We start from the raw sequence: 26,469 nt of genomic DNA on the forward strand, positions 1-26,469 counted from the left end.
GAAAAGAGTCCAATAAAAGTTTTACAAGTAAACCTAAAAACACTCTACAAGAACACCTCCATCTGTACTATCTTGTACATAATGCAAAAAGTTTGTTATCCACAGTCAAAATCATTTACTTGTTCCTTATGGCTAAATGAAAACTGAAACAGTGCTCAAAATTACAAAAAGCTTCTGAGACATTTTGCAGATGTTCTATGAATTCACAGTGAACAAACTGCTTATAAAAAAATAAATGTCCTTTACCACAGATCATGCTGAACAGTAATTTTATCTGCACTATTAGCCTGACTCCACCAAATTCACAATGGATGGTACATCAGGAATGTTATTAATGCAACAGTTCTAAACGTTCACAATAGTACTCTAAATGACACAATAATAGCAGTACCACAATGCATTGGCATTACTGTACCAACTCCAACTGACAACCACAATGCTCATCAAAAGCCAGATGGGAAGTTTGAGGAATTTAGGAAGCATCCTCAAATGGTTAGGGATGGACTTCATGGAACAAGGGAAAATTGTGCAGGTATACTTTACCTTTCCAATTAAGACAAACAACGTTATACACCCAAAGTGGACAACTGGAAAACATAGCTAGAAGGAAAAGCTTTCCTTGCAGGCAATGAAGAACCCTATAGGGCACATGACACTGAGGAACTGCCATCCTTTGTTCCCAATCTCTTGCTGTTTTCACATATTTAAAAATAAATGCCACTGATTGTCCACTGAACATCTTTTCCCATTCCAATCCAAATCAGTCTGATTAAACCCTCAAAATATCTGATAAAGCAACCTAATCTTGAGCACTAGAACTATCTGCTTATACTCAACAGTGTTTTCAACCCATACAATAGCTCACTCACTGGGTTACACGCATTTCCTTGTATGGATTGTGTTGTACTGGATTATGTCCTCTAGTAGAGGAAATGCTTTTAAACTTACTTGCTGTAACTTCAGTTCCCCAACATACCATTTCATTACTTTAAACTCCTCTCGTATATTATACACTGTATTAGTTACACATACAAGTACATAATTACATACACATACATACATACAAAAAAGGTAGTCACCGTGTTGCTGAGTCTTTCCTACAAAACCTTCTACAAAACAGATGACTGAAATGATGGAGAATTTACTAAAGAAATACAGTAAGTGATTTATTATGCTAATTCCTCATACTCTAATACACAATGTGCTCAAGGTTCAAGCACCAGACTTGGCAACTTGAAAACAGGTACAGGTGGAGGTACTCAGCATCCTTTAAGATCCAACACATTTAAAAACATTGGCAGCTTACAAGCACTGTGCCACAAATGGAGTACTATTACTGAGCACAGCTCAGTCCTGGAAAAAATTTAAAATATACCCCAAAGTACACAAATTCAGAACTTCAATAAAAATTCTCATCCTAATTCATTTGCTCTAATTAAGGATGTAAAGATTACATCCTTAAAAACTGCAGAAGAATTCACAAGAAGGAAAAGATCATACAGAAATTAAAATCTGTGTTCTCCGTATGTCCCATATAATTTTTAATACTTATATTGAGACAGGTCTTGAAGTTTTCAAGTAAAGTGATGCTGCACTATGCTAGGAACAGCATGTAGTAAGAAAAGTTTGATACAAGGATGCTTCTCACTTTGCTATTGTTTCATTTGTTAAATAATCAAAACTCATTAGGTTTGACAGTATTTAATGAAGAAGAGATGTTAAAGTTTAAGAAAGGGAGGAGGAAACACATCTTTCCTCCTCCCATTTTTACATGGGAGGAAAGACACAAAACTAAAAAATGAAAGGTTACTTATTATAAAGTGGGAGGGGGGAGAGGTGGGAGAGGATCACTTGGCCAGAACAAGCATCAGAAGTCGCACGCAAGCCTTTGAAAGGAAGGATTCTTATGGCTGGATCATGTGATTTATGTAACAAAGTCAACTAGTTGTATCTTTGTTTCCACACAGCACAGGAAAGTTTCCCATTATGCACTTTGTACAATATTTTACAGGGTGAGAAGTCTGATGTTCTGCTCGGACATAAAAAAGCAGAGCTATTAATTTCACAAATTTCTTCATCAGTTCTACATATATGAAAATTGATACAAGATATGCAGCAGTGAGAGTTCCAGAAACTTTTTGTGAATTTTTCATGTTTGCTGTTTTATAAGTCAGTCATTAGGAGGCAGCAAATGGCTCGGAACCATGAGAGAAAACAAATCCTGTCAGAAATTGAAAGAGAATAGACTACCAAGAACTACAAGTGGAAACAAATTCAGATAGAGAAGTGACTTCTTGTTCTCCAATTCTATCAGATGCCAAGCTGGACCAAGGAAAATACTTTGCAAGCTATTTGTTAAATAATTTGGGATCTCAACAATGAAGCTGCAATCAAACTTCATGTGGTTGACTTTGGATTCTTGGCAATGTTAAAATACAGGGCACTTATTTTATTCCTACAGTATGCATTCTAAGTTTATATCCTAACACTGTACACACATATGTATAAGGAATAAAAAACAAATCATGTCTCATACTATTTCACTCAAAACAAACAGCTTACAAGGGAAGGTTGACAGTTCTAAATTATTTTTATGGTTCTACATTCAAGGCAAAATTTAAAAGCCAATGTGCTTTTACTCATGCTTCATTAAAAATAAGAGTAAAATCTTAGCCAGTAACATTCATGCCTCTCTACCCTTCTTACCAGGATACAAGATAAAGCAGGATAAACACAACACATAGGAGTTTTCTTTAAAAAATTATAAAATAAGAAACTGGAATTTCTTCTATGAGTGCCTACATTTCTGTAAAATCACCAGTAACATTTTATATTGTGGAACCAGGAAGCTGCTTTTAAGACGCATTTCTAGGCAGAATCAAAACACAGGTGGAGAAACGAGAAGTATTTTGCATCCTAAGCAAGTCTCTAAATATAAAAATATTATAAAATGGGCTATGCTTGCTCAGATCTTTGAATATGACATTTAAATTAGTGTTTGTTTAATAGGCTGCATTATCTTCAGAATAGAACAATATAGTTATCGGTATCTGGCTAAACAGTTATGGTAAGTAACAGAGAGATAAGAAGAGCTAAATTACATCAGCAACATCTCACATTAATAGATTCATACAGTTGTACAGCATTAATGCTTACAATATAGAATTTGCAATTAATCAAACATCTTCAGCTTCTCCAGTTAATCTTGAAATACAAATAACAAAAACAAGGCATAAACTTACTATTTGTCAGGCATCCACGCTGTCCTTCCGTCTGAGTCGGTGGGAAATAATTACCACTAGGAAATCTGGTAAGCAGAAATACAATAAAAATAAATATTAGCATGCCAAAAAGGGATAAAACTCAGCTTTCCTGCAAGTATTTCTCCCTATAGTACTTCACAGGTACTGTTAAAAAAAAAAAAAAAATAGAAACCAGAAAAACCCCAAAGTTGAAAAAATATAAACATTTAAAAACACAGTCCAGCAGTGTTCAAGGATCCTTGCCTCTCAAACTTTAAAGCAGCACAGACAAACGCCGAGATGCCTATAATAGAACAAAAATCCAAGTTCTCAATCACTAGTTACGCAGTATGTGCCAGTAAGGAAGACAATTTCCAAAATAATGATTAATGTATTATCCAGATTTTTTCCTCTCTCTCTTTTCCCCTTCCCATTCAGGTTTTTCTTCTTATAAAATGCACATAGGTTTTTTCTTCCCTGTACCCTGACTCAGGCCTGGCTTTGAAATGCATTTCAATCTCTCAACACAGACTGCTTTCACTGCATTTAGAGTCCTACCAAGGCCCAGCTTTAAAAGCTACTGATTCTTTTTTTCTTTAGCCTTCCTCACAAAGGAAGGGTATTTTGTAAATTACCAGCTCGTTCAGATCAACAAAAGGTACTTTCATAGAAAGCCCCATTTGATTTTGCTCAAATTTGATTACAAGGATGGAGAAAAGGAAAGGAAGTCAAAAAGAAAAACCCCAGATGGCTTTTTCATTCATCTCAGTGAATGAGCTTTATCTGTGCCTTTTGAAACTGTAGCAGTGGAAAAGCATTTCTGTTGGCTTAAAAAACTTGACAAAAATTATTGGTTTGCCATTTCTCATGTAACTGCCATTGGGAACTGGATGAAAAGACTTTTTCATGGGATCGCCTGCTTGGATCAAAATAATGGAGATTAGGTATTTCATTATAAATTACAGTGGGAGATAGAGCAGGCTGTCATATTAATAGCAACCTGCTCATGGCCTTCAATGGTAGCTATTCTACTAGACAAAGGACCAAGGGGGTTGTCTATTGAACTTGTACTTTAGGCCTGATCAATTTTCTATCATCAAGGCAAAAGGTGAGGTGACTAACAAAAGAATTCACACATGACTGACCTCATAAGCCTATAGATAAAACAGCTTAAAGAAACAAAACACATCCTGAAATTATGGGTGATAAACTGTATAAAGGAAAAAAAGAAGAAGAGAAATGATAGAAAAAAGGGAAAGAAAGAGCATGTGGGCTATAATTCTCCCTCCCTTCTTAGGTGAATGGACATATTAAAAGCTACTTGTTTTCAGCTGCAGATAATTGCAGCGTTTGCTTTGCCACATTCTGCCTTAAATCTTTCTGTGTACTTTTTCTCCAACAGTAACCACAGCATTGTGTTTAATACAGAAGTTTCAAGAGCCATAGCCACACACAGAAAGGATTATACATAACATCATAGGAAGAAAGGTGCCACACAGGCATTACATTTATACCCAAAGTGCAGCAATAGATACCATCATACATATCATTATGCTTTTATACAAAACCTAGCTAATTAAGTGAAAGTTGGGCAACTGAGTTACGTAGCAAGAACATCCCACACAGCCAAACTTCTTGGGTGCCTTCTTTCACTAAGACAGCAGTTAATTTTATACAGCATGTAAAAACAGAATGTAAAGTGCTCCTAATACATTTTGGTATCTTTACAAGTATATTAGCTGCATTTCTTGTACTGCTTCCCAGGAGATGAAGACTCTTTTCCAGCAGCAGCATTCAACTTTTCTGACCAGCTAAAGACATAAGGGGTGAAAACTTCATTCTCCCAAAGTCAAATATACCTATCGGCATAACACAGGCTGATTTCTGTAAAGATTTGCTGCAACTCGTTATATAGACACTGAATTATCTGCAACACATTTATACAAAGAACTATATAGTTCCTCACACATCTTAACCCTGTTGACATTTCCCATAAGACTTTTAAGTGACCATATTCCCTCCCGCAGTATATGAAAAACTAAGGTAAAATTGTAAGATCAGGAAAATAGTTGTATTTTAAAGCTACACAACAACCAAGTTGTCAGCATGTGCCAACTTTCTAAGCTATTTAAGAAATTTTCCTTCCAGCCCCAACACAGCACAGTAATACTGCAGTTTCAAAAACGAAGCTAGGCACTGATTTGTTGCTACAACTAACAGAGCTACCTATCTGCAGAGCTGTGTTTATGTAAGGACACCGAAATAATTCAGGCTGAGAATGTGCAGTTTTTAGTGAGGTAGGAACCAGAGCCAGCTAGACAAAAAACAAACAAACAAAAGCAAACAAACAACAAAAAAAAACAAACAACAACAACAAAAAAAAACCCAAACCCAGGAACCTACAAAGGCATAGGGTAGGAACTTCTGAGCCACAATTTTGCTGCAGAAGTTGGTGGGTTGTTGAATTTCAGACTAAGAAGCAGTGGGAGGTGAAGAAGGAAAGGTACATCCATTACTGCGTAGCAATACTAAGTAATTCATTATAAACACCTTTTCTGGAAGACAGGCAAAACAATAGCACCATGTGTTAAGCTTTGTCTGTCATGGCAAAAGCTGCAAATCATTTTCATAGCATGTTCCTCTGTATGTAGTTAAAATACTTGATATAATAATATTGGAAGTAGTGAAAGCCTTAGTGGCAAAGGTATCTTCCCATTAAACCAGAGGTGCACTGATGATTTCTAAGTGATTAGCAATTAATCCTAACTTTATATCCTCTATGGGGGCTCTACTGAGTAGTTACGGAAGAAAGAGCTCTTGTAATCATTGTAGATGGCTGTCTGAAAGCATCAGCTCTGTGCTCAGTTAGGCAAATTGAACATTAATAACTACTAGAAAAAGAATATAGGCTGAGCAGAAAGTGCATTTTGTTACAGCCTCAATACAGTTTGAGCAGGAAAAGCAGAAGGCAATGTACCAAAGGGCATATGGGTGCAATTATGCACTTGAGAAGTAATTAAGTAAGCACTGCTAGCCACTGAGGCACAAACAGATTTGCCCCACAGAACATAACTCATGTAGGACACAAGTAATTACAAAGTTTATCATGAATTGTCACCTACATCTAGGTAAAAGCACCAGCAATTGGTACAGTGAGGATTAACACTATTTGAGGTGATTTTAGACTGCAAAACATGGTTGATGCAAAGGTTGGTTTAATTTTTGCTAGCTGCTCAATAGCAAGCCCCAGTAATAACTAGCACTGATAACCCCCAAAACAGTTTTTGTAAGAATTTGAGTATACCTATTTCACTTTTGAGTGATAAAACATGTTTATCTAAATTAATTTCTCAGGTAAATGAACAAAGTTCAGGAGCACAGAATGCAATCTGTTTAGATCTACTGACTCCAGGGTAACTGTCATTGCCAAAGCTAATGAAAATAACAGAAAGACAATTTGAAGACAGTCGTGTCCACCAAGGTAATGTAAATACAAAGTGCGTATTCACAGTGAGCCAAACCAATCAGAAACTCCAGAATAACTTTTAATAGAAGAGCCATAAAAGCCGTTCCATTCTGAGGGCTTCTCTCTGAGATTTGTTTTGTTTGTTCTCAGCTTCCAAATTGCAAACTAGTTGTTGCATTTTTCTGTAACACAGCGTCAGTGTTAAAGACTTGGAGAAGAAAATAGGTCTGTTATCCCCAAAATCTCCTAAATTCCCTGGTTGGCACAGACACTTAACAACACAACAGCTAACTGTCCCATTAGTTCTCAGTGAAACAACTGGATTTATAAATGAATTTTGTTTTTGAAAGTGCCCATCATTCTCTTCCCCCATCCCCAAATTGCTTTTTGAATCAATTTTCCGAATAATCTTTGCAAGTCATTCTTATAACATACTTGAAGCCCGGCACTCAGCACAGCACACAGCATTTGGCCATAGCAGCCAAATGAAATGTCTTGTTTTCTGAAGAGGCTCATCTTACCAAAAGATCAGACAGCACGCTTGCTTGTGATTCCCTGAAAAATGCACACTTCTCAATCTCCAGTTAGAAATTTCTGTTAAAATTCAGCACACATTTTTGCTAATGTGCAATAACAACAACAAGCAAGGGCAGCAGATGCTACAAAAAAACCAAAAACCTTTAATATATATATTTGCCTAAAAATAAGGCAAAGAAGATTAATTTTTTTTTCCAACCAGTAACAGTAAATAGATTCTAAAGATGTAATATACAGTTAAGGAAGACAGTAACATCCCTAATTCATAGCCCAGTGCATGACCAAAGTGGCACATAGGCACATGCAGTAAGATCACCCCTCCTATTTGTGCGTTACTTTGCAGTCACTCGCTGCACAAGCACGTAGCATTATTTATATATCTCAAAGGCTTCATTATATATATTTGGATATAACTTTTTCTTTTAAAAATAAAATAGCCTAAATCCCTTTGGGTTGTAGTTGGTTCACTATCAGCTTTAATTATGCTAGGCAGGAAGAGAGCTAACAAGCATAAAGAGTTTGCCACCTACCATTAACATTTTAAACCACTGTGGTTGCTATACCCAAGCAGCACAAATAGCACCTGAGGAAAAAATGCTATAGGTCAGAGAAAGTAAAACCACAAGCTTGCTCGTTTTGAGGATTCTGACTATGTAAAATGAAAAAGCAAAACTATCCAATATCTGTTAAATAGTCTCAAGTAGAGGAAATACATTTTTGACGCAAGAGAAACAGAAGAGAATGCTCTGCCAGGAACTCACTCCCATTTGGACAACAGAAGTTCTACTGAAGTAGTTTGGTTCATTTTGGTGGCATATAAGCCATTCCCAGAGCACTCAGGATTTAAAAGTCAAAGTCCTGAATTTCACCTGCTGCCTAAAGGAAGGCAACAGTGTAAAGTACACTCAGCATGAACCACACTTAGAAAAAGGCCTCCTCTTCAACCCTCACCCCCTAACCTAGCTTTTATTCCATTCTAACTTGCCTACATTTTTCAAACCATTTAAAGTATGGAACATATGGTTCGTGCAAAAAAAAGATATTTCCAGAAAGACATTCCATTCTACCAGTGGAATTCTAAATCCTTATCTCTGGGATTAAAGAAAAAATAATGAATGCCCTACCCCAACTAAGATGGTCAATAATTTTAACTTAACACATTTTTACAAATTAAATTAAAAAATCAACATGTATACAAAAAGATCAATCACAAATTTGGACAAAAAAAAAAAAACAACAACAAAATAAACAACAAAAAACCCAACACACTGATGTCACTTGGAGAATATGGTGTATCTGTAACAACCTGTAAGATGCTGAGTTGATAGCCAGAACCTGATTGATCTGTTTTGACTCAGTTGGGAGTGGGAGCACTGCACACTTCGGGACATCTGTGATCGTACACCTAACTCAGTTTCAGGAATTGAAGTGCACTTTTACAAATGAAGTCATACATACAAATAAAACACGAGAAAGTATTAACTACATTCGTAACTTCGTTACATTTTCTCATTGATGTGTCACTACATGCGAAACTTAAAAATATAGCACAAGAAACAGGGAGGACCACAGACTGCGACTGATGAAATTACCCCAAAACTGGACCTGGGCAAATAGCCAGCCTTGAACTTGAATTTACAAGTATCATGAAAAGACAAGAGCAAATAAACACAATGCATATTAAGAAGCAAGATTTTAATAAACTCAGAAGTGGCAGACAAGGTTGCCTGGAACAGACACATGGAAAGAAAGAAAAAATAAAAGGCAGAAAAAAGAAAGGCAGATCCTTTCTGAAGAAAAAATAAACTGACAGAATACTGATTGCCTCAGTGTGAAGAAAGGATACAGATGTTTTAAGTTTTAGCCATCTTCAGTAGAGGTTAATTCCATACTGATTTAAAATATGAGATGTAGATATCAGACAGAGGAAACTGTCTAAGCATTAAAAAAACATAGCAAAGGCAGTGCCAGAAAATGGCCAAATAAACTGAGGTATAAACCTCAAGAGACAAAGGATAGAAATAACTTATACAGTTCCAAATAAGAGGAGCATCAAGGAATACTACTGGTTGGTGAGCAGCTTAAAGGTGAGGTACGCTACTGACATACTGTGCCATGACTTCTGAAGTGTTTACTGACCACTGCTACCGAGAGAGTCAACTGTAATTAGCTGGAGTCCACCATTAAAAACTGCAAACTAAAGGGGTCAGTATCAGGAGAGAACAAGGAGAGAAAGGTCAGAGAAAATACTTAGGTCAAATAATCTGAAATTGGCTATGCCAACTACACCGATATTAAACTTGCCTGAAGTCTTTGAGAAATGGATGAGTATTTCAGTTGATACTGACTGAAAGCTGTTAGTACTAGAATTATTTCTGAAGATGTGACGGATGGATATGGGTACAAAAGCTTTTGAAAGAGCAAAAATAACGCCTGTCTTTAAAAGGAGGATGAAGAAATCGCAGACTGGTTACTCTAAATTTCTTTCACAGTTGAATTCACCTCAAAGAAAAAAACGGAAAAGAACAAATATGAGTACGGATCCCTTAAGGTCTAGTGAAGTAACATGCATTGTGATGTGGGAAATAATTGATGTCATATTCCACAGTTCCAGGAAGACTTCTGGCACTATCTCAAGTCTGTCTCTGGTCAAGGAACATGATCTAAATAGTACTGCTACAAGATAAATAATGGTAGAAGAAAAATTACAGTATAGCTATCAGTGATACACTGTAACAAGGGAGAAGGCATCAAGATCTTGTTCAGCACTGAATACATTACTATTCCTTATTTTCTCCATTAACACCGACGACAGAAGAGATACCACTCCCACCAAGTATGCATGCAGGTCTAAGCTAGGCAGCTCTGCTGGCACACTAGGGAACACAATTAGAGTCTGAAAAAGTCTTCGTAGAAATGGCTTGAAAAAGATTAACTGTAATTCAAGGATATTTCCTTCTCAGAAATAATAAACTGCAGAAATGTAGGTTGAGAGTCAATGTAACAGCTCTGTGCTAATGGATCTAGATCAGAAGATAAAACTGAATCTACAAAGCTGTTGCATATAAAAGCAAGTCTCATACTGGAGGCCTTATAGACAGAATAAAGCATGCCCTGGATGCCACCTGAAATGATCATTTTGCTGCACTGGCTTTCGATGAGACCCGAAATGGATTTCTGTTGCGTTGTGGATATCACCTGCAGGTTGAAATTCAGGTGAAGCAATTTTGAAAGAGCAGCAGTCTCAAAAGCAGTATATGAGAAAAGGCTGAAATACTGAGGATTTTTCTAGAAAAGCTTATTCTTGAAAAACATCATTTTAACAGAACAGAAATGTGTACTCATGTTAGAGAAATGGAAATTTGTGTTAGACTTGATAAAAACTTTGCAGAGGTAAAGGCAGCTATGAAGGGAGAACAGACAATCCCTGTTCAGCTTCAGAAACTAGTTAGAAAAATGTCTGCTGGAAACGGTTCAGATATAATGGATTCTACATGTAGGACAAATTTAGCATTCTTCCAGATTTCTCTCCACTTGTTCCTCTACCTTAAAATAACAAGGCACAAAAGTAACAGAAAATATAAATACATCAAATCTTGTTACAACCTTTAGATATGTCAAAATTTAAAGTATCTTTTCCTCAAACTATAAAACTAGAACACTCTCCGAGGTAAACAGAATCCGTTATGCTCCATTTTGTCCTCCTTTCAGGATCACTTGTCCTCAAAAGGATAAATGACAACAATACACCTCTCATCCTAAACCTCCAGGAATCATCAACCAAACAGGAAACCTCACTGCAATCACCTTCAGGTGTATGAAATGCGAATGCTCACATACAGGACTACAGCATTTCATCCAAACCCCCCCCCCCCACAAAACAAAACAATCAAACAAAACCAAAATAAAAATAACCCAGCACCAAAACCCACACTAAATAACAATAATCTGTGTAAATAGCCTGAATTACGTTTTCAACACATGAAGATATAATGCTTAGACACTTAAACATTTTTAAAGCTTCTCTGATACTAAACAAATGAAACACTTCTCCCTCTGTATATCCTCTGGTCACATTAGCCCTAAGCCAACAGTACAGTAACATGGTATTCGTTACTGGGCTTCCATGTTCCAGGCTAACACAACTGATTCCCACATTCTGAAAACTCTGGTTTCAATTACCATGACAACGAGAACACATAATTATATACATGCATTGAAAGCAAAACTGGACAAGCAGAAAGCATCCAGAGCATTCTGTGTGTACATGCACGATTAAAAAAAAAAAGAGGAAAAGAAAATGTAAAAAGAGTGGAATAGATTTCTTTTAATGTCGTATTTTCACAGAAGAACTTAACAGCCAGCAGTAAAAATGAAATGAATATGAATTAAGCGAACATGAATAAAACTATACGATTACCCCACACTTTATTTTATTGCATTTACCAGCTACTTCCCAGTTACTGGAATCAGAAGTTTACAAAACTGAGTTCTACTTAAAGATTTATTTTTAAGAAAAATCTAAAAAAACCACTCCTCATTTTTGTGAAATATGACAACCTCGTCATCTTATTGCCAATAATACATGTCAACACAGTTGTGAAGGATTGTCATTTCAGTCTCCACGCCCATTCCTTGCTACTTTTGTTTTGGTATCAACAAATACTTCAGTTACTATCAGCTAGCAAAGGCTATGGTAGCTTTTGAGGTTGAGACATCTGTAGGACAAGACTGAAGACACCAAACTCATTTAACTAGGACACTGAAGTTGGTAGCTAACCCAGTTATTAGTTATAACTACTGAGCAGGGAGCAGAAGGCCTATTACCATCCTTCTGAGTAATCAGGCCAATTCATCAAATATACCCATGCAATTTCCCCTCTCTGACATCTAATTTCTTGGATGGAAAAGAACTTACTTCGCTGTAAAGTATCAAAATGAAATGGAGTGACTCCTGGACCATAGAACCAGACACTGACCAGTTTTCCTAGAGAGAATATCCATCTTTTCCCAGGACACAGAAACATTCACCACTGCAAGCTCTGGCCTTGCCAGCACATGGGATTTGGCCAGCGGTCCCAGGATGAGGGCATCAGAAGCTTGTCAGTAAGCTGTACTGGTCACCTGCGTTTGGTAGAAGCTTAGATATTTCCACTTTCCCAGGCTGCTGTATTAAAGGAACTTGGGCAGATAACAAACTAAAACCAGAAATAGTACTTATCAAGCTGATTTCAAAGGGCAGCACTTATATTATTGAACTGATAAGACGATTCGCATGCCTTACTTTTCAGAATGAATAGAATGAATGTCTTTGAATGTCCTTCAGAACATGATACAGAAAAGGAAATCTCACACAGGTATGAAAACATTAAACAAGGACTTCCACGGGGAAAAAGAAAAGAAAAAAGAAAAAAAAAAGGCAAGAATTTGAGTTCATTTAAATGAATGATAGTACTACTGGGGACAAGGTTTTGTCTGAGATTTTATTTTTTGAGAATCAGAGCGGTAACAAGAGGGAAGTTATTTCTGACTGTAATGACTAAAAATAGGATTAATCCAGTCCTGCCATGACTAAACAAGAGAAAAGACTAGCATTTCACTGACAGTGCATCTGTGACTATACATCCTTAGGGACTATGTAATCCACAGCAAGACACAACAGCTCTCAATAACCCAGAAGGAAATTCAGTGAAAGGTCTTTAATGTCATGATTTTTCACACTGAAACCAATAGCTCCATCATCAAGGTAGGGAGGTCTCAACACACAGTCCCTGAGTAATGAGAAAGCCAGTGCTGCAGACACTGGGGAACAAATTATATTTTTTCCTTCATGCAGCAGCCAGGAAATGAGTCGTTCCTGTTCTATTTTAACTATACCAACCATAGCAATATGCTATATTCACCAAATTTGGCAGATAGGCACAGTTGATCGGGCAAAATATTCAAACCACAGATCAAGTTGTTGAAAGATACTGAAAAGCAAAACAAAGGATTGGGAAAGGCTTTGAGTTGTTAGAAGGCCAGCAGCTTTTTGAAGAAAGAATAATGGTCAACTATCTTAAACAAAACAAATAAATTAGCACCCTAAAACCTGCAATATTCTTCACTCCTTATGGTAAAGTTAGGTAGAACCACAAAAATAGATAGTAAGGTTTCAGTCTCAAGTACACGGTTTCTCCCAAGCATAGAGCTGAGCTCATAAGCACTCATTTCTAATATAGCCCATTTTTAATTTAGTTTGTTTGTTTCTGCAGTATAGTTAACATCAAGATATAAAAGTGAAAGCTTAGTTTAAAAAAAGAAATAATACTAAAGCTACAGGGTATCTGACTTGTGAACTCCATTGAGAATAACAATTTTAAATGGCTCTGAAAGTGTAGGTTTAGTTATTTGCAGGTCTTTGAGAAAGTTCTTAGATTACCCTAACAAAGACCAGTCCATAAAGATTACAGTTGTTGAAAAAACAGTACTACAGGAGGCCACAGGTCTTTTCCCAAGTCCTTCAATACAAAACTTTCTCAGCTGACTTTGGCCACAGAGTCTGAGAAAGAAGCAGACTAGAGAAGAACTCCTTTTTGCTTTGTTTACTTTCAATTTTTTTTTCTCCATCTTATATGTATTTTTACATTTGTATTGCTAAATTAGAAGTCCGCAATGGAAGTTCTGTCCTCAGCAATCCTCTGAATCTTGGGCAATTTATAAAAAGTAAAAATTAAAGTACTAACATATATTAGTATGGTGATATTTCTAGCAGAGCTCCAGAGTCAACATCAGTTCAAGTCTAATTTCTCCATCAAGACCACAGTAATGTATCATTGAAGAACTTCATAATAATAATGAATTTGAAGGCTTTTGGTCTTTCTTAAGTGGTGACAGAAACAACAGTTTGATGTCAGAGAAAACAGTGAATTCAACCAGCTTCCTGATTAACAGAGCCCCATTTACATTCCTCAGGCATCTGAGGTAAGTTCTGCTCTTACTCAACAGGCTGCAAAGTTTCAGCTACTTCTGTTTCTGCTTCTTTTTATGACTAAGCTTCTGATCTCCAGTAGCTTCCTACATCGTAAAAGAAACACTGAGGTATTCTCCTTGCACACTGAATTCATGGGTCAAGACTAGGCAAGTAAACTGATGAAACTCACAAGTTATTTGCTTTTTTTTTTAAAAAAAAAGAAGTAATTATAGTAAAACTTTTACAAAGGAAGAAATTGCATGCATAGGTATAATTTATGGTTGGATGTTTCTAACTACAACACAGAGAAAATAGGTCTTTTGGACATACGCAGAGCACCTTTTCCTCATTTTCCTGTCAGTACCTCCCTCAGCCCATGTGACACTTACTATATTCCTCACGTTTTCTTCCCTTCTCATCCACACTTTCAGGTTAGGGATTAGCTTAGGAAAGTTCTCCACCTTTAATTTAGTTAACTAGAAACTGGGGTTAACTCCACTAGGCGTCAGTGGGAAGGTGTAGCCAGCGGGGCGGCCCCCTCTGTGAGGTGAAGCTGCCTTTGTGAGGTGAACCCGCCTCTGTGAGGTGAAGAAGCCCCGGCGGCCCCAGCAGACGCAGCCGCTCACAAAATGGCCGCCCCGCCGGGTTCGAGGCGCGTGGCCGAGGGGCCTGGAAACACCTCTGGGAAAACAGAGAAAGGGCAAAACGCTGCATGGTTGTGAGGAGTGAGAGAAAATGAGCGAGAAACAGCACTGCCAGTGCCCAGGTCAAGAAGGAAGAGAATGAGGCTCTGAAGCACTCTGAAGATCAGGAGCAGAGTAACAGGTAGGGATTGATGCTGCCTGAAAACAGTTCTGAGGTACTTGTGCTGCAAAACGTACCTCACACGTCCAAAACAGGAAAGATAAGGATGTTTCTCCAGTGGTTACTGAAATGCAAAATCCATTATTTTCTGCCATCCTCACAAAGCACGGTTCCTGAATGGTTCACAGTAAGTTTAAATAAATCATGAAGAAATGGTGGGACTGTGACAGACCAGAACACATCAGAGTAGTGTACCACTCTGTATTGTACAAGTGCTATCTAGGACAATTAATGCTATTTTAACAAAGATGAGTTATATCTGGGATTATGAAATTTACATAGTAAGTTGTCTCATTGTTTTTGTTATAATCTGTGGAAAAACATAACCTTAAAGTATGCCCTTTATCATATAGCGTAGACACACTGTTTTGGAGATGCACCAAGAAAAAAAATCAGATAAATAGGAAAAATATTCAAGTATTTTGCTTGTAGGGCACATGGGAGGTTTTAATAGCTCATATAGATGTTATAAGTGATTTAAGAAAATGCAGGTGTATTTATGCAGCATAAGACCACTGACACAGAGCAGCCCGAGGCCTGGGTCCTGCTCTCCCTTCTCTCCATGAATCATTTCTTACTTCACAGAACGTACACACAGATTCACAAAATTATTTTAGGCGCACAGCCCCTCAGTCATAATCTCGGTAATCTCAAAACAGCATTGTAGATTGGGAGTTTAAGCCTCCAAAATGCAAAGAAAATGAGAGAAAAGACCTGTTAACTGAATGTATTTCCAAAAACAAAATATTTTTTGGTACTTGCATTAAAGTATAAACATGGCCTGTATCCTGTTGTCTAGTTCATCGTATCACTAAAAATAAATGAGCAAAAGTTCTTCCTTCTGAATATAGAAGCAGTTTGCCATATGTACTTTATTACAGCCCCCTCATTATAGAGAACCTTTTCACCATATGATTGTATACATTAGAACAATTAAATTCAGAATTCTCAGGATTTTCTTTAAATGAGCTGAATGGCCGTGAAAGGTGCTGGACTGACAGCTCTGATAAGTGAGGTCCTCTTTCATCTGCATTGATACAGTACAGAGAATAGCAATGCAATTTTTGTTCACACTCTCCTGGGTATGTAATTTATCCCTGACCTTGAGAAGTACCCGTTTAATCATTAGCCTCTCTGAGGTGATAACAAGAAAGGCAACCATAGTAGTACAAGGCACCTGTTCATTAGGAAGTAGACTGAGAAAGAACATCAGCTCATCTCAGCACAGAGCACCACACATTAAGAACCCTTCTACATGTGGTTGATCCTCCTCTCTGCAAGTAACACTGGTGTTGTCAGTAATGTATTTTTTACACAGTGGCAGGCTCATATTCCCCTTGGCTGAAAGGACAGAAATTAAAACCTTCTGAAAGTAAGGGCAACTAAGAGACCTATGGCAAGAAACATCTGACCAATTAAGCACCTTTTACATTCACACTGTCTGCATAAATGGCAGTGAGCTATGCAGTTCTCCCCAGATGCATATTCTTGCTATTTATAAGACTGAAAAAGGTATGGTTTTTGTTTTCCTCTTTAGAAGCATATGGTACTCTTCCAGTGTTTGATACAATATTAAAGAAAAAAGATTCTTACCCAAAGTCACCTCCTGTGTTTTGCTGTACAACTGAAAAAACAAACTAACTTGTTACAGAAAAAGAGAAAAAAGCTGAAACAGGTATGAGCAAGTTGCATGCAAATCTGTTTAACAGATTACTCTATTGTTCAACAACAATGCACAATTTTCATCTTAGATAAACAATTTCAATATTAAGGGCAACAGAATCTACATATACTATAAATGGATGTTTAACAATACATAATGAGTAAGAGCCAGCCTTAAAATTCTCATCTGATGATAATTGTCCTACAGCGAGTAAGCATTAAATATTGCTGTGTATCTTCAAAATTTTTACCAAGAGATGAAGAGGCAAAATACTTCCATGCATTAGTGATGAAAATAGAAGAAAAAAGAGGAAAAAAAGAGAAGAAGATAAAGGGAGGCAGAAAAGTGTGAAGTTAAATTTAAAAGATATGTGTCATCTGGGAGATAGTAAGATGGGGGTATAAAACATGGTGTCTCCATACCATATTAAAACATTCATTTAACAAAGATATTTTGAAGTGAAAGCTCGTATAATTTGAATGTGCACAGACAAAACAGAAGTAAAGGTTTTCTGGGTGCCATTTTATAATTTTAAGTAAAATTTATACTTTGCAAAACAAAGAGCAGGCAATGCTTGCTCTGGACATCTTAATGGGATTTTTATTCCAGTGATTGATATTCAGTGTCTCCTGCGAACTACCAGTGTTGGAATTTCCCTTTTTGAAAGCATGTATTTGATATCTGGTCTGCTGTTGTTTTTTTCCTCCTTCCTCTCATTTATGTGTGTGGTTTTCCTTTTAACCCTCACCCCTTTTTAATTTAAATAAAACTCTAGAAGGAAAAAAAAAAAGAAACAGAAGATCAGAGGATGTGAAGATGCCATTCTGGGAACTAGCAAGCAGTCTCAACAGTAAAAGAAGCCAAGTGATCTTTCAAGTGGGCTATTACTGTAGTTGTGGGAGCAGAATAATGAAACTGAACAGAATAATTGGCCTAAATATCTGGTTAGAGGGCTGGTACAGAGAAAAGAGCATGAAAGGCTCTACTAAAACCACAGAAAGGTGGGTGTTTCTGCAATCAGCACAGAAAAAAGCAGCACTGGAGAAGTCTGTAAACTAAAGAAGAGGGGGAGGGGAATCACTGGAAGGAAATCCAAGCAGAGAGGGAAAAAAACACCATCACTTTCAAATCTGAAACTCTGAAGGAAAAGAAAGCACTTGATGGTATTTGCTGACATTGCAGGAATGGCAGTTAGGAAACAGCAGCTGGTAATGCAGTATCAGGAGTTAGACACAGTAGGAGATACATGGGTGGCTCCTGAGATACATGTGGGAGCACATCATTTTAAAATAGAGACAAAGATACACATTGGCTGAGCAGTCTTGTAAAATCAGATATTCCTGAAGACTTCGGCTATCTCTGCAATGAGAAAATAAACAACCGTCCAAACTGGTCATTTCCACCAGATGGAGACTTAACAAATAGGTTCTACACAGGACAGTAGGTTGGTCAGCTGTCAGGAACACGCACATTGAAACCAACACTTCATTACATTAGAAAAAGCCTGAAGATGTAAGGACCAGTTTAACCATGCTATCTATATAAAGGAAAAATTAAACAAGTATTTTCCAGCCTTACTATGTACTTCTCAAATTAACTCTGCAAGTTACTATAAAGGAGTCCAAAAACAAATGCATCCTCTTTGAAGTTCTGATAATAGAAACACACAATGCAGTTGATATTCTTATGGTTAATGAATTATGATTATAATAACAGTAGCGGTAGATGATAATTACAGTGACAACATTATACTCTCAAAAAACTACAGCAAGATATTTTCTGCGCAATTAGCATTCCAAATTTTAAGTGATAAAGCAGAAAATAAGTTGCTTTTCTTCAACTGAATTGTATTAAGAGTTTCTTAAATAACACACATATGAAGATTCCCAGTCTTCATAAATGCAAGGAGGATGAGAGTGCTAAGGATCTCAGTACAGATAGATGTACCCCCTCCCCCCAAAACAGAAAACAAACAAACTACTGTAAGGTTTTCTAATGAACCAGTGCAACCTTCAATAACCACTCATTTAAACTTCAAAACGTCCAGATAGTCCTTTGAATACTAATCCATATGCTAACATCTAAATAAAACTAGCTGCTGGAAACTGATTACCAAATAGAATTGTGTTAATATCACCAATATGCTGAGAAAGAACGATGTATCTAAGTAAAGGTGCAAAATACATTCCAAGACGTGTAAGTTTTTTTTCAGTCTTTCCAATAGAATCTCTTTCTATTAAAAACTTGCATTGCTTATATTTATAGATGATCACAGCTACAACAGTACTGGTAGTTTATGAGTGACTAAGCAACCTTCTCTTTTAACAGTGAAAACTAAGCACTCAACACAAAGTACAAACCTTCTTTTTAAATGTATGCTATAAAACAAATTAGGTTCTGCAGACGTTTAAAATCTCACAGCTCTTCTTTCTGATCAGCTAACTGCAGAATGCATCACGCAATTGCGTCCAAGCTAAGATCAGTATGGCCTTAGGACTCCTAGTATCTCAGTCAATTCGCTTCATATATGAAAGCAGTTGCAATGGAAAATGAAAGAAAAATTCAACTAAGAACATTTTTGCTTTTCATCATCTTTATGTCACCATAAATGGAAGGCAGAACTGTAGGTAGAGATCTTTAGTGACAGCTATGCAACATCACTTTTGTCTCTTAACTATAGCTTCAGTAATAATTACACTGTTAATTTTCTCAGAGATATGTCTCCTGTTAAACAATTGCATTTATTTAAGAATAATAAGAAATAACAGAAATAGCACCTAGCTCGCGCTCTCTCTCTCTCTCTCTCTCTCTCTCTGATCTCTTGGTTTCCACATGATTAACTTTTACTGCACGTTAAAAAGATCACACAGAAAGGACAAGACCACTTGAACACACCACTGTTGTTTTTATGATTTTAGTTTTCTTAGAATCATGGAATCACCAGGGCTGGTAAAGACCTCCGAGATCACCTAGTCCAACTGTCCACCTACCACCAGTATTTCCCCACTAAACCATGTCTCTGAGTATGACATCTGGGTGTTTCTTGAACATCTCCACGGATGGTGACTCATCCACTTCAGCCACTTCTAATGATTGTGCCCTTTTCCAATGTAGCTAATTAATAACCCACTAAATTAAAAGTTAAGGTAAAAATGTGGTATGAAATAATTGTAAAAGTAACAAAAATAATTTATAGGAGTACATTCAGAATTCTGAGTAATGGATCTTACTGTTTGTTGTTCAAATTTACAACCATCTTAAAAATGATGAACTCCCAGAAAATAAAAACCTGATGGTATTGGGATTGCACATTAATGTGACACCAGATAAATGGATTTAATCTAAAAATTTCCAGTTTACCTCAACGCATACGGAAGTTCAACTCCGTAGAAGGATGACAGGATGTGCTTAAACTGATACCTCTACAGAGCTCTTCTACAGTCTTCATTCTCTTTCTAACCACTTCCAAACCAAGTGCTATTGAAATTCCAAGCATGCATAAATAAAGCATTTTTACAGAGATCTTTCCCACATGAGGTTACAATTTCATTCTAAGGATTTAAGGCCAGGAGGGACCAGTAAGATCATCTAGTCTAACCTCCTGCATTATAAAGTCAGCAGAGAGCTTCAAGTGCACAATACTGCTGGTTAAAATAGAGCATGTGCATTGATGCTGAGCTTACAAATGAAAAGAGACAAAACCAAGATGTGTAGTGATAGAAAGGATTCTAGTATTCATTAACATTTCTTTATACTTATGCAGAGACATGGGAGAAAAAGAAATCACAGGCTGAGAGCCAGGGCATTAATTCTTATTTGGGAATTTATCAGCTTATATAAGAACAGTGCTGGAGAGGAGCCTCCGGAAAAACACAGACATGTTTCAAGGCGCTGTCATATAACATTGCAGAATAGGATATTGTAAATTCATCCAAATGAAAGAAGTGAGTGATCTTTCAGTAGCAGGTATCAAACATAAACAGGAGAATGACTGGTCTTTTATATATATATACATATATATATATATACATATACATATATATATATATATATATATATATGTATATGTATATGTATATATATGTATATATATTTTTTTTTGGGGGGGGGGGGGGGAGGAGGAGGAGGGAATCCACATTGATTAGAAACTTTGTAGGGTTTCTACTGACTTGGAAGTTTTAAAGATAAAGTGTGCTGGCTCATTACTTGATAAATACAAACAAAACAAAACAAAACAAAACAAAAACCCACACAACCAACCCAAAACATTAGGAATGGTTATGTAATTGTTTTGCAGTATCTGTCCTAGAAGAACAATTCATTATATTTCAAGCCCAGATATTTTCACTATTAGCATTAGAGATGCACATATATGCATCAGTGACTCAAAATCAGTTTCAATAAAAACTACTGCTTCATCTCAAGTAGGGTTTTCTTAACGTTCAGATTAAAAATTAGAACTCAAATACATTTAAAAATTAATAGGTTTCTATCCAGCTAAAGCCATCCACATGCATGCATCAATCATCAGTTTTGATCCACCACCACAAAGCAGTTTTATGAAAATCATCCTTGTAAATGAAGAGGAAGAACTTCCTCAACTGACTATTTTGGAGGGTTAACTTAGTTTTGTATCTGTTAGTGCAAAAGTCACATAACTCTTGTACTGTCTGCAGACCATGTAGGAAGTTGCTCTGAAGAGACATAAGCCAAACCTGTCTCTTGGCAAAGCCTATCAGTTACTATCAGCATGCCACCTAAGCAGAAACTTGCACCAAATTCCCTGCTTATCTTAACATACTAAGTTTCTCCAAACCAAGCAAACTCCTTACAGGTTGCACTTTACATTTTTTAAATCATAAAGCAGAATTTCATAACTGACTTTTTTTTTAAATACACATTGAACATTTTCAGAAAACAAAACTATATATTTCCCATAATATTAGCTCTTCTGAATATACAAGATCACCTAGGAATCTGTAGTCTCTGCATAAACACTTTAGGTACCTCTATACCTCTCTCTAGCCCCTTTGACCTTACTGTACAGCTTTTGCAATGAACAATTTTGGTGGCTTCTATTCATTTTTAACTGAGACTCAAGTGCAGTGCTTTCACATAACACAGTTTTTCTTTTCAAAGCTAGCTATGGGGAACATTAATCCATATCCCACCTAAGCTTCTCTCTCTTGAGTGCCAAATTTCATGGATTTGGCAGTCTTGCATGCACAGGAGCATATTAGCACAGCATTTAATTTTATATGCCTAAATGCCTAAATACGTATGGGTATATATTTTGTCATTTGTTTCTTTAATGCAGACTGTGATTTCATGAGATGAAGGAAGAAAATTCTTTCTGCTGACTTTGTAAGGCGCTGGAGATCCAATCTAATGGTTGGACGTTAAAGTGATGTTGAAATAAAATTGGCTGCTTGTCTGTGTTTTGCATGTTACCAAATATTTCATCTGTGTACGGCACCCAAAGGACTCAAAATTTCATCTCTGGCTTAAAAAGAAGTATAAGACCTTACAACTTCCTTTGCTTTTGAAGCTTCCCCACTACAGTAAGACTGAGAATGAGGACAGTTAAGTGTTCAAACCCTTAAGTCTAGTAAATAAGCACCATCAACACAATATCCCTAATTAAAGATGAATAACAGTGGAATGAATATACATGAATAGGTCACTCCAAAAATAACGCCTCCTATTTATTTCCATGGAAACTACAACAAATACAAAGGGCACCATAATACTATCTGATAGAGTAAATGCTCAGCTTATAAAGCTATTTTTCAACTCAGTCACCACCACTGGCTGTGCATTTTCACTAGCAACTAATGCCATGCTCATAAAAAAATCTGCAGCAGTAGAGGTGACCCACTATCTCACAGCTGCTGTGATGGCAGCAATGGTAGGAAAACATCACCCACACAGTCCATCTTTTATCAGCCTGAACAGACGGAAGTCAGAAGTTGCCAAATCTGAATTATATGGTGGGTGTGGTAGGACAGTCCAGCCAAGACTAGCAGTGTGCTCCACAATCTTCAAACTGATATGAGACTGGAACTGTGTTGCAAGAGAAAGGCTGTATTCTTTTCTGACCTGACTGGAAGTTCCAGCCTTCAGCTCAGTCAGCGTTGTGATGTAGAGACCAGAGTTTATGGTTTGTCCAGGTTCAAGAAAATCCATAAGGATCACCCCTTTTCTATCCCACAAGCCAGTGCACATCTCCTTACCTACTGCAAATTGAACTTTTTCTTCATTGGGGAATTCACACGTTGCCACTCCATGGACTGCCATTTTGGCTCCAGCTCACAGTGGTAACGTGACGTTCATCATTGGTAATGATGCGATCCAAGAAACAGTCACCTTCAGCCTCATGTTGGCTCAATAGGTCCTGAGAAACTTGCATATGGTGTTCTTTCTGTTCCTCTATGAGTATTCATGCGACCCACGTGGTGCAGACTTTGTGATATTCCAACATTGCCACAACTGTTTCCAATGCACTGAAGCTGATATTCAGTTCCATACACAGTTCCCTGGTTGTGATCTGTTGGTCTGTGCTGATGAATGGATTGAGACACTCTTCATTTCGTGGTGTGACAGCTGCCTACGGCCGTCTGGAATGTGGCTTTCCTTTCACATCCCTGTTGCCACTACTGAAATGCACCACCCATTACCTCAGTGTGCTCACATACACTGTTTGGTCTCCATCAACACTCAGAAAGTGTTGAGGATCATCAATGGCTGACATTTTTTCCACATAGAGGAATCCAGTGACACACCTCTGCTTCATACACACTTTCACATCAGGTACCATTTTGTCAGACTTCCCCTACGTTGCCATCTGTTGCATGGCAACAGCACATAATGGAAGATTCTTGAGAAGGTTCAACATCTACTGTCATAACACCAATGTCTGCCTCCGATGGACAGTAAAATAGGAGGCACTACTTTCAGAGCAGACTTCATAGCATTCCCCAGGAAAGTTATGGAGGTGCTTTACTTTCCCTGTTAGGGTTTTAGATTCCACCCACCACACATTGCTTTATCACCGTTTAAGGATTTTTTTAATATTCTTTTTCATCCCTTTCTCAGAAGAAACAGCAGGTCAGGAATTCCTTCAGTCAGAATTGTTCTGTATTTCTAACAGTGCAGAGAACCGTGCCAATACTGTGAGTTGTTACTTAGCCTACATGCAGCTGATAACAGAACAAAACACTAAACTGGAAACTGACAAATTACATTTGCTTTTTCCAGTGCCAAGTACTGTATCAAAGCAGACCAAGAGGCCAGGAGAGATGCAATTCCTCAACCCATGAACTTTTGCCATGCACGTTTTGCAGGTTTAAACTTAACATCACGTTCTATCAGGTCAGTGTTTTCCATTCCAAGCACAATCACTCGTCTTATTTTTTTTATAATCAGACATGTTGCATGCAGTTACATCTCTACAAGACATTGCAATCTACAGCAGCTCATAACACTGACTCTTTAGCTACCTTCAAATACAATATTATCAAACATGTCCAAGTTTAAAATGTATTTATGTTTCCCAAATCAACAGCAACTGAAAACAGTAACAATTCAAAAGAACACAACTGTTTTGCTAATGTAACCTAGAAATTTCAATAATTATTAGTCCTGAACAAAATGTTACAAACCACCTTTTATCCATTTGCCCATCCCCCATTTTGTGCTCTAGAATTCAGTCAGACTGGTGAGAGTTAACAGCAAAAATTATCTGTACTTTTTCTCTTGCCACAATACAGATACCCCATCAGTTCTCTTCATGAGCTGCAGAAACAATGCAGACACCTTCCCATGCTGTGCTCTAGCGTGCATTTTCACCATCACAAGCAAATGTGTGTTTGATAACTTAAAGCTTCAGGTGTAGAGTCAGAATGATATTTCTAAGCGTCACTTGATGGTGAGTTTGATCCTGGCTGGTTACAGTAAAATATAATCTGAAATAGAGGTTTAGAACCGTGGCATATTTTTAACTTCCTGACATATGCAGCATAGTCTGCTACAGAGGATTTTTCCTCTTGCTGAAATGATGAGCAGACAAGGCAACGCTAATGCTACTCCACGCTTTGCTCAGTGGGAGGTAATGCAAAATCATCGCAATAGCAAATATTATATTAACAGCCTGTCAGCAGAGCTCCTTTCCCATCCCCCCAAACCTCAGTTTCAGGGTTGCAAAGTGGCAACGCACAGGACGAGCTACAAAGCAAAAAGAATAAAGAGAAATCATGTGGTAAGGGATCACTAGGAAAGAGAATTTGCTAATATGTACTGGGCTGGTGACAAATAACCAGCACCTATATTCAGCACAGTGGAACATCTGCAACCAGTGATCTAGCCTGCTATATCTGCACAGGACTGCATTCAGCTCTCAGTTGTACCAATGGCACTGAGTCCTCTGAATTTACTCAGAGGTGGTGTTTCTCCAGCCCCATATAGTGAAGATACCAACACTGACGCTGCACTTACAAAGTATGGACATACTTAATATCAAATACAGAGACAACTAAAAGTACTCTATACTTAAAAACATACAAAAAATGAAAAATTAACTTCCCTGATCACAATTGCCACAATTTTATAGCATCTGTTTCTTTGGTAAAATATTGCTACAAAAGATATGCACAGTCAAATTACTCAAAAACCTAAGAATGAAGCATTAATATTTTGCAATAAGAATTGTTGCATTAATAGATTATCTAAGTACAGGAATTTAATTACCCATGATACTGTTACAGATTTTTAATTGGTGATATTTCTTCATATTTAGACAAAAATATGTCTATAGCATTAAGTGGGGAAATCCCTAACATAGATTTTCTTTGACTCTAAAGCTTGCACCACACAAAAACAGTGAGCAAATCAGAAGTAAATACTGTGAAGCACATATTGCTCCAGAGCTCTCAGCAAAGTCATGTCTTTGTAAATGTTGGTGGCGGACCGCAGCCCACGAAGAGGAAATCTCAAGCTCAACTTAAGTGGACATCATTAATATGATATTGCAGGTTGTGTAACGCCAGTTGCACGGCAAACCAACCCCTTTGAGTACAGTATGAACAGATTCTCTTTTCATTGACAGTGAATGCTGGCATGACATATATAATGCGTGCTCTCCCAAAAGAGGAGACAACGCAGAACCACAAGAGTTTGAATGCAAAAATGTTCGAAATACTTTTTCTGTGTATCACATTTATAGAAACTAACGCATAAATGTAGGCTCACTGATGACTGTGAACGTATTTGGTATTGTGCTGGATATATACAACTTGTGTATGTCCAGTTATGCAAAGGAAAATGAGAAAAACATACCAGCAGATAACAGTCTCTAAACCCAACCGACCGAGCAGATGTATTAGTTTGTATCACATTTGGTTTGCAGGTACTTTCTTTCACCAAGTTCTATTAAAATATTTGCTCAGGTAGCCTACCTGCAGCTGAAAGGCTAGTGCCTTCCCTGCATTTGGTACTTGAAATCAAGATGATCTTCACTAGCAAAACAAGGTGTGGAAAAATAAAATAGAAGAAAATAAAGGCTGTCAGTACACTTTTATGTTCTCAGTACATTTATAGTAAATAGGAATAAAAAACCCACATCACCTCAAGAAGCAGTAGAATATCGTTATGTAATTCCAGTCAGAAGAGAAAACAGATCATTACTGTTGTTTAACCTAATAATCAGTGCATTTCTGCCTTCCTCCATCAATAAATTAATAAAATCTTT

General features: G+C 37.2%; 1 long non-coding RNA gene across 7 annotated transcripts in view; it reads right to left on the reverse strand.

Moving 5' to 3' along the window:
- The window catches only part of LOC107054087, a 301,151-nt gene that overhangs the window by 268,160 nt on the left and 6,522 nt on the right, over nucleotides 1–26,469 (reverse strand). For 4 of the 7 annotated variants that reach the window (XR_006930991.1, XR_006930985.1, XR_006930989.1 and 1 more), the window contains exon 2: nucleotides 3,243–3,307. This is a non-coding gene — a long non-coding RNA (uncharacterized LOC107054087). Of the gene's footprint in view, nucleotides 1–3,242; nucleotides 3,308–14,586; nucleotides 14,841–26,469 lie in introns of those variants that run through there. The other 3 variants (XR_006930987.1, XR_006930990.1, XR_006930983.1) reach the window with 1 other exon arrangement.

Source organism: Gallus gallus, chromosome 9 (assembly GCF_016699485.2).
Source record: "Gallus gallus isolate bGalGal1 chromosome 9, bGalGal1.mat.broiler.GRCg7b, whole genome shotgun sequence".
Taxonomy (NCBI): Eukaryota; Metazoa; Chordata; class Aves; order Galliformes; family Phasianidae; genus Gallus; species Gallus gallus.